The following is a 12,198-nucleotide window of genomic DNA, read 5'->3' on the forward strand; positions in this document are numbered from 1 at the left end:
AGTCTCCCGAGGTCGGGCTTGCACCCCCCCCCACCTGCCCACTGGTAAAAAAATGGTGGGGAGCCACGGCCAACTACCAATTAGGTCAAGGGCGCCACGGGTCAAAAAAGTTTGGGAACCACTGCCCTACGCTAGTGATGCGTATGCTGAGCCAGCCCACTACCGTAACCATTTAGGGGGCGAAGGCACACACGCACTACCATTCCGTAATCTTCCCTACTGACTCAATAGACCATCAGTGTATGTTGACATGTACATGTCTGTGCTCAGCATACTCCGGCACATCCCCTCAGACTTTGCATTATATACGTTTATAATCGATAATTACTTGCCACCTCAACACTTACTTTGCTCCCTTCTCTTCCAGAATTCTGCATTGTGTGGCAGAGATGCCATTCTGTGTTTAGTTTGTGTACATGGCTCGCCACGGTTCCCACAGTATGTAGTGTTGTTGTGTCTGCTATGTGCACATGTTGTTTGTCATGTTGAATGTCATTATATAAGGTAGCACGTTTATTCACGAGCAGTGGTTTATCCTTTTTTTGCATATCGTTGTCTTAAACAGCATACAGAAGTTTTTCTCACAGGTGAATTGTTCAACCACAATGACAGTCATTCATTACTATCCGAGAATGTACAACTACGCGGTGCTTCTAAACTTACAGCCCCGAATCTTGCGTCCTTTCTTAAAAGGACGCCAACTCCCACATTCAGACCAACATTCACACAGCTTTCTAACTGTAGTTATCTGCTTCTCAATAACATGCACTCCTACGGAATGTGAGCTGGAACACTGCATATCCTTACTGTTTCAAACACAGTAACTTTCTGTGGAAATGTCTATTCCCACCCACACAAACTAACTCCCAAACTTCAACTTGGCCTTCAATTCCTAGTTTGAAAACCGATTTCAAGAAACAAACCAAACTAAAAGAGCCTTTGCTCAGAACAGAAGTCTCCCTCACTTCTGCAAAAGAAATTTATCGACTGCAGATACCACAAACTTCAAATAAAATATACTCCCTTTTTAAATACGAACCGCCAATTACACTTTGTGAATTGTTACACAATTTTCAGCACATGTCACACTCAAGGTCTGGCACACTTTTTTAACACGGTCTCCTACAGCCTTCTAACACATTTTCAAACTGTTCTCCTTTTAATACCAGACTGCATTCTGACATTCATTTGATCGTCTCTGGAATAACAGGAACAGTGTCCATAATTCTCGCCCTCTTTGCAGCCATCATACCACTAATTCTACTTCTAGAAATGGATAAGCTCTCTGTGGTAACAACTATGTCCGACAGAATACGCCTCTACACCAACTACATCAATACTGTAAAAAAAGGGAAACATTTTTCGGCTACCTGCCTCTATCCATTATCCGAGCTAACTACAACATAACATTTAGCTACACTTATGCAATATGCGTACAACCATTGTTTGATTGCAAAACTTGCCCATTTGACTGGCGAATCGATGTATGCCTTGCCAACATCCCAACAATCGCTCCCAATTTCCAGCAGGTAATGCAGTATCTTGAAAACCATGAAAGTGATTGTTCTAGCAGTAGAGCAATGGTGAATGCAATGCAAAAAGGAATTGCAGCAGAATGGGATTTCTGCGCAGCTGCGAAAGATCTCCTGCAACGTGCGACCTTTCACAACATTGCAGATTGTCTGCCGATCCAAATTTCTGCTCCAACATTCGAGGAGCATTACTGTCCCTTCGAGAATATGAATTTGATCGCTTCAGTTTTCTCAGACGATGGCAACAATAGCCTCTTGGAACATTGCGCATCTCAAGTCGCTGAAGAACTTCTGGACTGGAATCTCCACGACTTGTAAGACACTAACGTTATTCTTGAATGGATTTATTTCCATCTTTTTTTACTTTTTCTTTTACATTTTTTATAATACACTTTAATCCTACTACTTTCATATAATAACTTTCTAAATATACTCAGACATTTGAACTCTATCTTCATTATTGCCCCTTACGTCTCCACTCTAACCAGGGATCAGTGCTGTATGGCCTATGCAAATAAGCTATTTACTTCTTAAATTACCCTAAACCCGACACACATTTAGAAACCATGTCTATTCTTTATGCACACGCCTCTCTGTCTGCCTGTTATTCACAAAGCCCTTACACACAAATTTACTCAAAGTCAAACTCGGCTCAGAACCACACGATAAAAATGAAAAAAGATGACTTTTTTTAAAGACTAGTTGGCACACTGTGTTAATCGCAAAGTACCTTTTTTATCATTATACCATTTATTCATTCATGTCTAATAGCTATTGTGTAGGTCACATAGAACTGTATAGAAACATATAATGTGCAATTCACTGATGCAGGAGCTTCGATTTGACTACAGCAGGAGCGGTTGGAGTTTGTCTCAGCTCAACCCTTAACTCTCTACACAAGAATGTTTTTTTGAACAGCCAATCATTCATGGTTTGACTACAAAGGTTCTGAATGTGCTTCCAGAAGCGCAATGTTTGTATTCATCCTCAAAGTTCCAATGTGGGTTGAACTAGTACCAATTCTGAGACGAACCACATTGAATCTACTGTACAAAAGATTGCTGACTATTCTACTGTTGATAACATTCTGTTACAAAAACGCACTGCCAAGGTACCTAAAAAGTTTGATTATATTTTGCAATTTCTTTTGTATTTATTTATTTTCTTAAAGGATACATGTGGTAATCGTATCCTACCTTTATTTGCCTTCTCTGGCATTGCAAAATTCTGCATTATATGCATCACGATTATTTCTTTATTCCTGCTTCCTAAAATACCTCATTCGAGTCTTCAGACCCGTAGGGGTGAGTAGTTCGTTTCCCACTCCCTGTATAGAATAAACGCACAATAACACTACTTACACAGGTATACTACAGTGGCCAGTATCCTACAGCACCAACAGCACATCACTTCACAGCAATAAACTCACAACTCCCACTAACAGTTTCATCCCAGAGTCTTCAGACCGGTACCAGTGAGTAGTTTGCTTCCCACTCCCGCTAAACTCTAAACGCATACTAACACCACCTGCACACATATGCTATAACACCCACTATGCTACACCGCCCAGAGCACATCAGTTTACAGCACTCAGCTCACAGTTTAGGCACACCGTTTCATCCCCTAGTTCAACGGTACCTCACCTCTGCACCATCTCCCTCTAGACAAAACAGCACTTTCACACCGGTATGGGTAAATACTTTGGTTGTGACAGTATGCTACAGACCACTCAGCTCACAGTTTAGGTATACGCTTTCATCCTCGAGTATACCGGCACTTCACCTCACCACCATCTCACAGTGGGCAAAACAGCACTTTCACACCGGTAGGAGTAAATACTTCACTTCAGCCACTATGCTACAGACCACTCAGCTCACAGTTTAAGCTTACGCTTTCATCTCCAGGTGTACCGGCAGCTCACCTCACCACCATCTCACAGTGGGCAAAACAGCACTCTCACACTGGTTGGAGTAAATACTTTGCTTTGGCCAGTATGCTACAGCTACCACAGCACATCAGTTTACAGCACTCAGCTCACAGTTTAAGCAAACACTTTCATCCCTGACTTTACCGATACCTCTCCTCAACACCATCTCACTCTAGGCAAAACAGCACTTTCACACCGGTAAGGGTAAATACATCCCTTCTGCCAGGATGCTACAAAGCACTCAGCTCACACATTAGGCATACACTTTCATCCCCGAGTTTACCAATACCTCACCTCAACACCATCTCACTCTAGACAAAACATCACTTTCACAATAGTAAGGGTAAATACTTTGCTTCTGCCAGTATGCTACAAAGCACTCACTTCACACTTTAGAGACACGCTTTCATCGTCGAGTTCCCCGGCCCCTCACCTCCGCACCATCTATCAGTGGCCAAAACAGCACAGTCATACCGGTAGAGGTAAATACTTTGCTTCGGACACTATGCGACAGCTCCCAGAGCACATCACTTTACAGCACTCAGCTCACAGTTTAGGCACACGGTTTCATCCCCGAGTGTACCCACACCTCACCTCAGCACCATCTCACAGTGGGCAAAACAGCACTTTCACATGGGTAGGGGTAAATACTTCACTTCACACTCCCTCTATAGCACACCCTAACCACGCTACAACCCTCACAGCGGTCCTACACTCCTCTTTCCCACTTTTTTCTCACTTTTTTCCCCTTACTCACTTCAACGGAATCACATAACACTTCCTAGTTGCAACCGCTCGCATCGCTCGCAACCGAATCAGCAGCAAGCTCTTGCTCGTAACGCCTCAGCCAATCAGATGGCAGAATTCCCAAATATCGATATCTGTAAATTTCAATCTTTCTCAAAAACTTCTTAACGGATTTACACCAAATAAACATAAGCATGCTTTCTAGACTAAGACCCGTCTATGCTGGCAAATTTGGGGTAATTCCATTCACACGTTCGACCTGTAGCCTTGTCTAAAGTTTCCTATGGAAATTAACATGGAGAAAACACGTTTTGGAACCCCCCTTTTTTCTTGGACCCCCCCTTGATGATTGACCGCCAAACATTTCCACATAGGAGCTGATATCAACAAAGAATTTGTTTTCAAAATTTTGCAAAGATTCGTCAATCGGCACCAAAGTTATTGGGAATAAAATGTTGTGATTTTCCTATGGTAATTAGGTCCTAACTATAACTACCTACTGGTGACCGACAGTAAGTAATATATATATAAATTTCAATACTGGGAACAACATAGGCTAATGAGAGGTGCTGTTGGGCCTACCCTCAATCAGTGCAAAGTTGTCCCACTTCTGATTACACATAAGACATACCATGGGCTTTCGTGAGCAGGCCTAGAGTGGTCAGGCCTAGATAAAGGATTTGAGTATTTTTAAAGGGAAACTTAGTATCAGGATCACAGCACAGGAATTTTCAAAAATCCAGAAAAAAAACTTGTTTCTGGATTGCTCCCCCTTAGTTTCTTTGGAGGTGTTTTTTGGGCCCCAATTGCAACGAAGTTTCCAAACATATTAATATACTACTCTGCAAGGACACCCTCGGTGTACCCTTGAATGGGATGACCTCTTTACTTGTTTTAACACCATGTGGCTTACAGGTGGCAACTGAGAGGATGTGGGATGCATTTATGTTAATATGTGTGGAATACCGAAGCCCCTGAGCTTCCATGTCTTCAGGAATCAAAGAGGATAGAGGACTGCACAGTGTATGGGTACCCCCCTTGAATGGGAAGAGTGCAAGTTATTTTGTTCCATAGTCTCCTTACTTGGCAAACGTAATAAATAGTAGTTGCAGCTTTGACTTGCTGAAGGAATTAAAATCCTTGTGGCCTAATATGCCGAGATGCTGACAAAAGATAGCAATGATATCAGAGGATTATTCTCTCCCAATATTTGATATAGAATATAAACTTGCACTTACTTTTTTCATCAAGAGTCTCACGTTAAGATTACAAACTCTATTGCAGTTCTTTTCACCAGCACTCATCTGTTAGGATTAGGAACGCTACTGTGCACTATATTATTCCGACAAGGAATCACACACTTGGATGAAGAACTCGACAATTGCGAAATTATTTTATAGGTAAGTCAGTGGAATGGCAAGCATAGAATTATGTTCAGAGAAGTGTGATATGGAGATATTGATAATGCCATGTATATAATTGTCAAGGCTATAGATGAACAATGTGATGTTAAGAAATGATTTTCATGTTACAGTTATCAACGAGTTATCTTCAAGGTAAACTGAATCATGGAAAGTCATTGCATGCAATGAAATGTCGCTTTCTTTAGCACACAACGTATACAATTTTGGAGTGTTGTTCATAGTTACCACATCCACCTTATTTGCATACAGCTCAGATTTAATTTTGAGTTTCAATTCAGTTTAGGGACTAAAATACAGAATATCAACATGTACAGAATATATATGATATCAGTAATTGACTACCAACATCAACAATAGAGCTGAACTAAAAGTCTTCTCATGGTTTTACATATCAATGCACCTATAGTACAGATTCAACCAGGCTGTTTAGCCAGGCAGCTTGGCAATAGCCATTGTCTCTGCTTCTCTCTCTAATCCTAGACTCCTTTTCTGGGGTCTGCTCCTCTCCTGTAGCGTCAGAGTTTGAAGTTCGCTTTGCGTTTGCTGAACTGTGAAAACTCCATAAATGCCCTTAGATCTGGGTTGCAAATTTAGTGCCTCTTGACAGCAACCCATTTTTACCTCACTAAAAAGGTTCCTGCTGGTCATAGCATTAGGCTACTTAGCAGTAACCTGGCTTTACCTGTGGTTTGTTTTCCTACCATCCAGTGACTCCATTTCTTTTTAATTTGTTTAATCAATGGGAAGATTCACAAACATTATCTAGACAGACTTGGCAACAGTGTTTGCAAACATCGCCATGAGCTCAGATGATCGTGATGACTTATAGTGCACCTTTCATTAGGGCTCACCTTAGATGATGGTAACATCTTATGGAATGAATACTCAATATAATGTGGAGTATAGCTGCTGTCCACTGAGAAACAGTGGGAATAACGTATTGTAGCATTTTTTGGAATATGCAAAATGTGCTAAATTCATGTGAAAATTATTTTTGATGATTAGGAGTTATATTAATGCAGAGAGTCTTTATCAATGAGCTAATGATGTTGCACCTGAAACGCGCTACCTAAGTGACTTAGAAGTGTCAATAATATTAGGAATCTTTATGCCACATTTTCATGTAACACAGCATTATTTTTAAATGGATACAGATTCTAATGTTCTATTTCACTTGCTCCTGCGTTTTCACCACCAAATCAGTGTCCCACTGCAAAGCAATTTCCTCCCTTGTTTACATGGAACATCAATTGGATAATTTAAAAGTATTAGCAAAATATAACATTATTAGAAAATGCACATTGTGAATGACACTTTCATCAAGTAACGGAAGTATAATTTTGAAGGACTTCTGATGGAAGTTCTGCTGAGATGCGTTGGTGCTAGTTCTCTGAGCCACTGTTTAAGAAACGTTTAATTTGTGTTGTATATCTCTATATCTCCGAAGTGCAGTTGCCGAGGAAGCGAGCAGAAGATGCCTTTTACCTTATAAAGTGTTTACTGTTAAATAATTGCATCGTTTTAATTATTACTATGTAATTTCTGATTTGCCAAGTATATAAAACCTTTGGGATACTGTTGTTCATGGGGTTCTTTACTATTTTCCTCTTCGGCGACATGCAGTCAGTGTTCTTTATGAGTTTTGCACTTCCAATTTTTGCCTAGATTTTGGTTAGCTAGCGATTGTATAGTTGTATGATTTTGCATTTATCTGTACCTCTGTATGTAAATGTTGGGTAACCTCTTATTAGGTACATTACATAGTATTCAATAGCATTTTCACAACTAACATCCATTCAATTGGCTCCTTAAATTGCATGATACAAAATGCCAGGAACTTAACCATGAGTAGCGCATTGACATATACATTCAACTACAAAATGTGGAAGCTAACTTTTCATTCAGCAATGATGGAATTAGTTTCATAAAAGTACAAAGTGCAAGGTGCAAAGTGCAGTTCATCGAAAGTTTCTGTATCGTTGCATAAATAAAAAATTTAATTTCCTCATTATGAATTTTATGTGATCATTAACTATATATGACATCAACATTTAGATTTCATATGGTTCCCATAAAAACATATACAATTTAAAATGTTATTACTCTCTAAAACCATGAGACACAATGAAACATCAGCACTGTTAAATGAGTATCCCTTTTATTTTGATACAGGTAATCTGAATTTCACTGATGTGCAACTGATTACATTACTCAAATGGAAGTTATATTCACTTGACTCCAAATTTTATGTGTTATGATTCCAAAGTAACTATCTGAATCAAGATAATGCAATTAACTAGGAAACCAAGTCCACATTTTGCTCAACAGAGGCACTAAAATAAAATAGTTTTCAGGTGTCGACTGTATCTTTGAAACTACGACGCATGCTGGTTGCTCACATAAATTTAAGCACGACTATTACAGCATGCAACAAAAACCTTTTAAAATCATCAAAATTCCCTGGAGACAGAGCAAATGGCATGGAAGTTCAAAATTAAATTAATGATTACTTTCCACTTTATTATTTAAAGCTCTCTACTTATGCATACCAACATGAGCCGTTTTATTTCACAGCTTGACGTGATAACACGAGCAATTATAGCAATTTTAACAGTAGGAAAACTACCTGGATGGATTGGTTCATCCTATAATTTGTTGGCTTCTGTGTACAAATTGTTAATAAGACAGCAATTCCACAATGCAGCAAATACCAGCTGACACTGTTTAATGTGTTGCTTGATCTCCAGTGCAAGCAACACATGGTGCAAGCAGACACTTTTTTAACACAAAAACATGGAGATGATGTTCGCACATGTTGAGAGTTGGATTGCCTGTTAGAAAAAAATACGCAACATTTTTGACAGCGCTAAAAAAAAAAAAATATATATATATATATATATATATATATATCAATATATGTCTTGAGTTCATAAAAGAACTCTATTTGATTTGCAAACTGGAGCTGCTCACTGGCTCTGTACACAAATGAGTAGAAATATGCGCCCAAATCATTACTAGCCCTTCCATTCACAAAGATGCCAGGGTCAATTAACCAGATAACCGGAAACAAATTATGTGGACCCATGAAAATATTAAAATCACAACAAATCGTAACATTCACTGTCTGACCAATATAGTTTGCAGTGTATGTTAACAGCAGAAAATATTATACATACATTGGGACTTTGAATACTTCCTATTTAAAGTGAAGCTACAATTTTAATGGCAAAAATCAGTTTTAGAAGTGATGGGATTGGAGTGTGCATGAGAAACATCAATGGACAAACTGAAGGACCAGTGTTATGCTTTTTTAGACCTGGATTGACAGCAAAAACGGTCGCACACCTTATGTGATCGACAGAATGAGAGCTTCCACTGTCAAAATGTTCCTGGATTGCACAGATACTAAGGGACATATTTACAAGCTCCCAGCACCACCGAAGCATCACACTTTGTATGGCTTAGCTCCACCTTGTAAATATGTCCCTTTCCGCCATAGTCCTCTGTGGCAAAGGGTTGTGCAATGGGTGTTGCTGTGGTCGTTACACCACAACACTCATTACTTTTTGTCACTGCCCCAGATTTACAAAGATGCGGCAGCACCAAAAACGGATGCCCGGAAATACCTGGCATTAGAACGGCGTGTACAATGAGAAATTATTAATTTCTCATAGTTTTCTGCTCTTTCTGCATTCTGCAGCACACATAGAAGGTGCAAATCACCATTATTGGTTGTTTATGTGCAGGAAGGTGTCTCTTTCTGCACATAAACAATCGTCCCTGCAGCCAGGCACCCTTGCAACAAGACAGCAGGGTGCCTGCTCTGGCAAGAGGTAGCTTTTTTTGCATCAGTGTTAGAGGAAACACAGCTGTGCTGCATGTTCTTGTGAATACGGCTCATTACTACATTCTGAACATGTCACCGCGTGGCTCTTCCAAATTTGGCGCAGCTCTGCGCTTTGGTATTTCTTTTGAATATGCCCCTTAGTGCCAGGGGCGGTTTCTGTGTTAGATAATCATTTTTTATAGAGATATATGCTCATAGGTCATATCTCTAAATAAATACATGTATTTCCATCTGGGATGCCTGTCCCAGGCTGCCTGCCCTGACTCACTCTGAACAGGAGCCGGAAGCCAAGCAGTAAATCAACTTTCTGCAATGTGATGCTCAATAAAGGGCTTACCTTACTAAAGCTCTTCAGTGCCATGGGAGTCTTTGGTAAAATGCATTGTAGGCCGGTGACTCTCGAAACACAGTTTCAGGCACTGTAGTCTGCATCCCTGCATGAGGCCAGACTTCATTCGCAGGCATAGATCCCACCATTTCCCATTCATCACCGGGTGGTATTGGATGCAAGCATGGTAAGTGAGATTTTGTGCCTTTTTTTTGGTAATGGTAAGTGTTGCTGATAAACTTGTATTAGGTATATTGTGCTGAGACACCTGGTCACTCTGAACTCCCCTTTTGTGACACAAGGCCATGGCTGTAGATGACTGGCCCCTTTAGATGTGGAGCTGCTGTTTTTTTCCCCACAAACTTGGTCCAAAAGTCATACAGGGCTTTCGCTTATTCAAGAAATTGATCCAAATATCCTCAGCCTTTGAGGGCAGTAAGTGAAAAGGAAGGAATATGTGCATATAGTGTCTTTATTTGTGGAACATCAGAAACATGTCAAAAGCCAATAAATGCTATGAGTATGCATGCCAGGACTAGGCATGCATACTTGGTGCACTTTACGGTCCTGATTTATCCAGATGTATCAGTGAAATGGTTCTAGAATGTTTTATCCTCACTCCATGTTTTGATTTTAAAAATAGATGATGTAGCATACTAGATGTTTGTGGTGCATAAAACGGGGGATCTGGCTCTGTCATATAGCATTAAAACAGACATTGAAATGGGTTACTGTTGGGCCCTATATTCATCCCCCTAACACTAGTGGCAAACATACTGATTGATTTTGAAAAATGCATGTTAAAATAATGAGGTAATCCATGTCAGTGTTTTAGTTCCTATTTCAATTTCATATGTTTTACTAAATCTTACATTCCCTAAGATTGTTAGTTACCTCCATCATGTTATGTTTGTGTGTTTTTCTTGTGCATCTTATTACACTTTTTTAGTGAGTGCTTTGAACTGAGTCGTGCCAAGTGTTTATAAGAACTCTAGCACAGAGACTCAAGGTAGTGAACATTTCTCACCGTGCCTGTCACAGGGTGCAGAGCTCACAGAGCAATGGACAAAAATTCCAGTTATAATTGAAATTCTGTGTAAAAGTGTCTGTAGTAAGTACAGAGTTTTTAAAATATTGAAAAGGCGTATGTGAAATAAAATAAAGTGCTTACATGTGCATGAATGCAGCATATGTTTTTTGGTGGTGTAGTGAAGGAGATGTGAGGAACTGCATTCAGGAGAGAGTGAAAAGAGGGTACAGAAGAGGAAAGAGGTGAATTTTAAGATATGCAGATAAGCAGGATGTGGAGAGAAAAATGGCATGCATGTCTAAGATAAAGTACACATAATTGAAGACCAATACTCCATCTACATTCCTGTTCACAGACTCCAACTTTAAGAATTGAAACATTTTCAATATTAATTATTTACAACAAAATCAGTGTTGTTACTCATTTATCTTTAAAAGCTAACAACCACTGACAATTACAATAGTCCTGGCAGGTTTTAGTTGTATGCCAGTTGTTGTGTTATATACTTTGATGCAATAACAGAAATCTCGGAGAGAAACCAAAATACTGGTGGGTGGCAAACTATGGAAATCACAAAAATGTAGGGCTATATTACGAGTCATGTTTTCTTACTGCCATCCTGACAAAGCTGCAGGAGCAAGTACTCGGTCGAGCAGCCAGCCTCCCTTCCTTCCACATAACGAGTTTCCTGCAGGGCTGGCGGTTTCACTGTGACAGAATAATGACAACGTTATGTGTCGCTGTAGGAAACGAGTTGTAATGCAACGCTGAAGACACCCAGAACATGATTTCACCCAGTTGGCTGTATGTTTTTGTTGTTGATGGATGAAATGTTTCATATAACGTGAACCCAAACCAAAGGCATTGGAGTGCTTTACATGTGCGCCAATGAGGGCACAATCCCCCTCAGCACAATTTTAAGGCACATTTACTGCCATTTTGCCTACTCATGCATCGTGGTGCCCCCGCCAGGGAAAACGTCAGTGGAAAAGCAGTTTGTGATCATCCTGGTGGGAAAACTGCCTCCCTGGGATGCCTCTGCCTCTTCCACTACAGAAACAGAAATGTCGGCGGAGTTCTTGAAGCAATGTTCCCACTCAGTTTCTGATCGGGTGGTAAGACCTTCATTGAAGTTGGTTGGAAGACACCGGGACTCTTCCCGCTATCATTGTAATTGGCCCCTTAGTTTACACGTTTAAGCCACACCACTTTTAGAGACCCCAACTTTTTCATCCACTGTACAACTTGCATACTATAGTAACAGTTGAACATATTAATGTATTAAAATATGGGGCAATTTAAATGTGTCTAAATGTTTCAAGACTACACATTACCAATTGCTGTCTAAACCTTCTTGCTTTCT

Source organism: Lissotriton vulgaris, chromosome 4_1, assembly GCF_964263255.1.
Source record: "Lissotriton vulgaris chromosome 4_1, aLisVul1.2, whole genome shotgun sequence".
NCBI lineage: Eukaryota > Metazoa > Chordata > Amphibia > Caudata > Salamandridae > Lissotriton > Lissotriton vulgaris.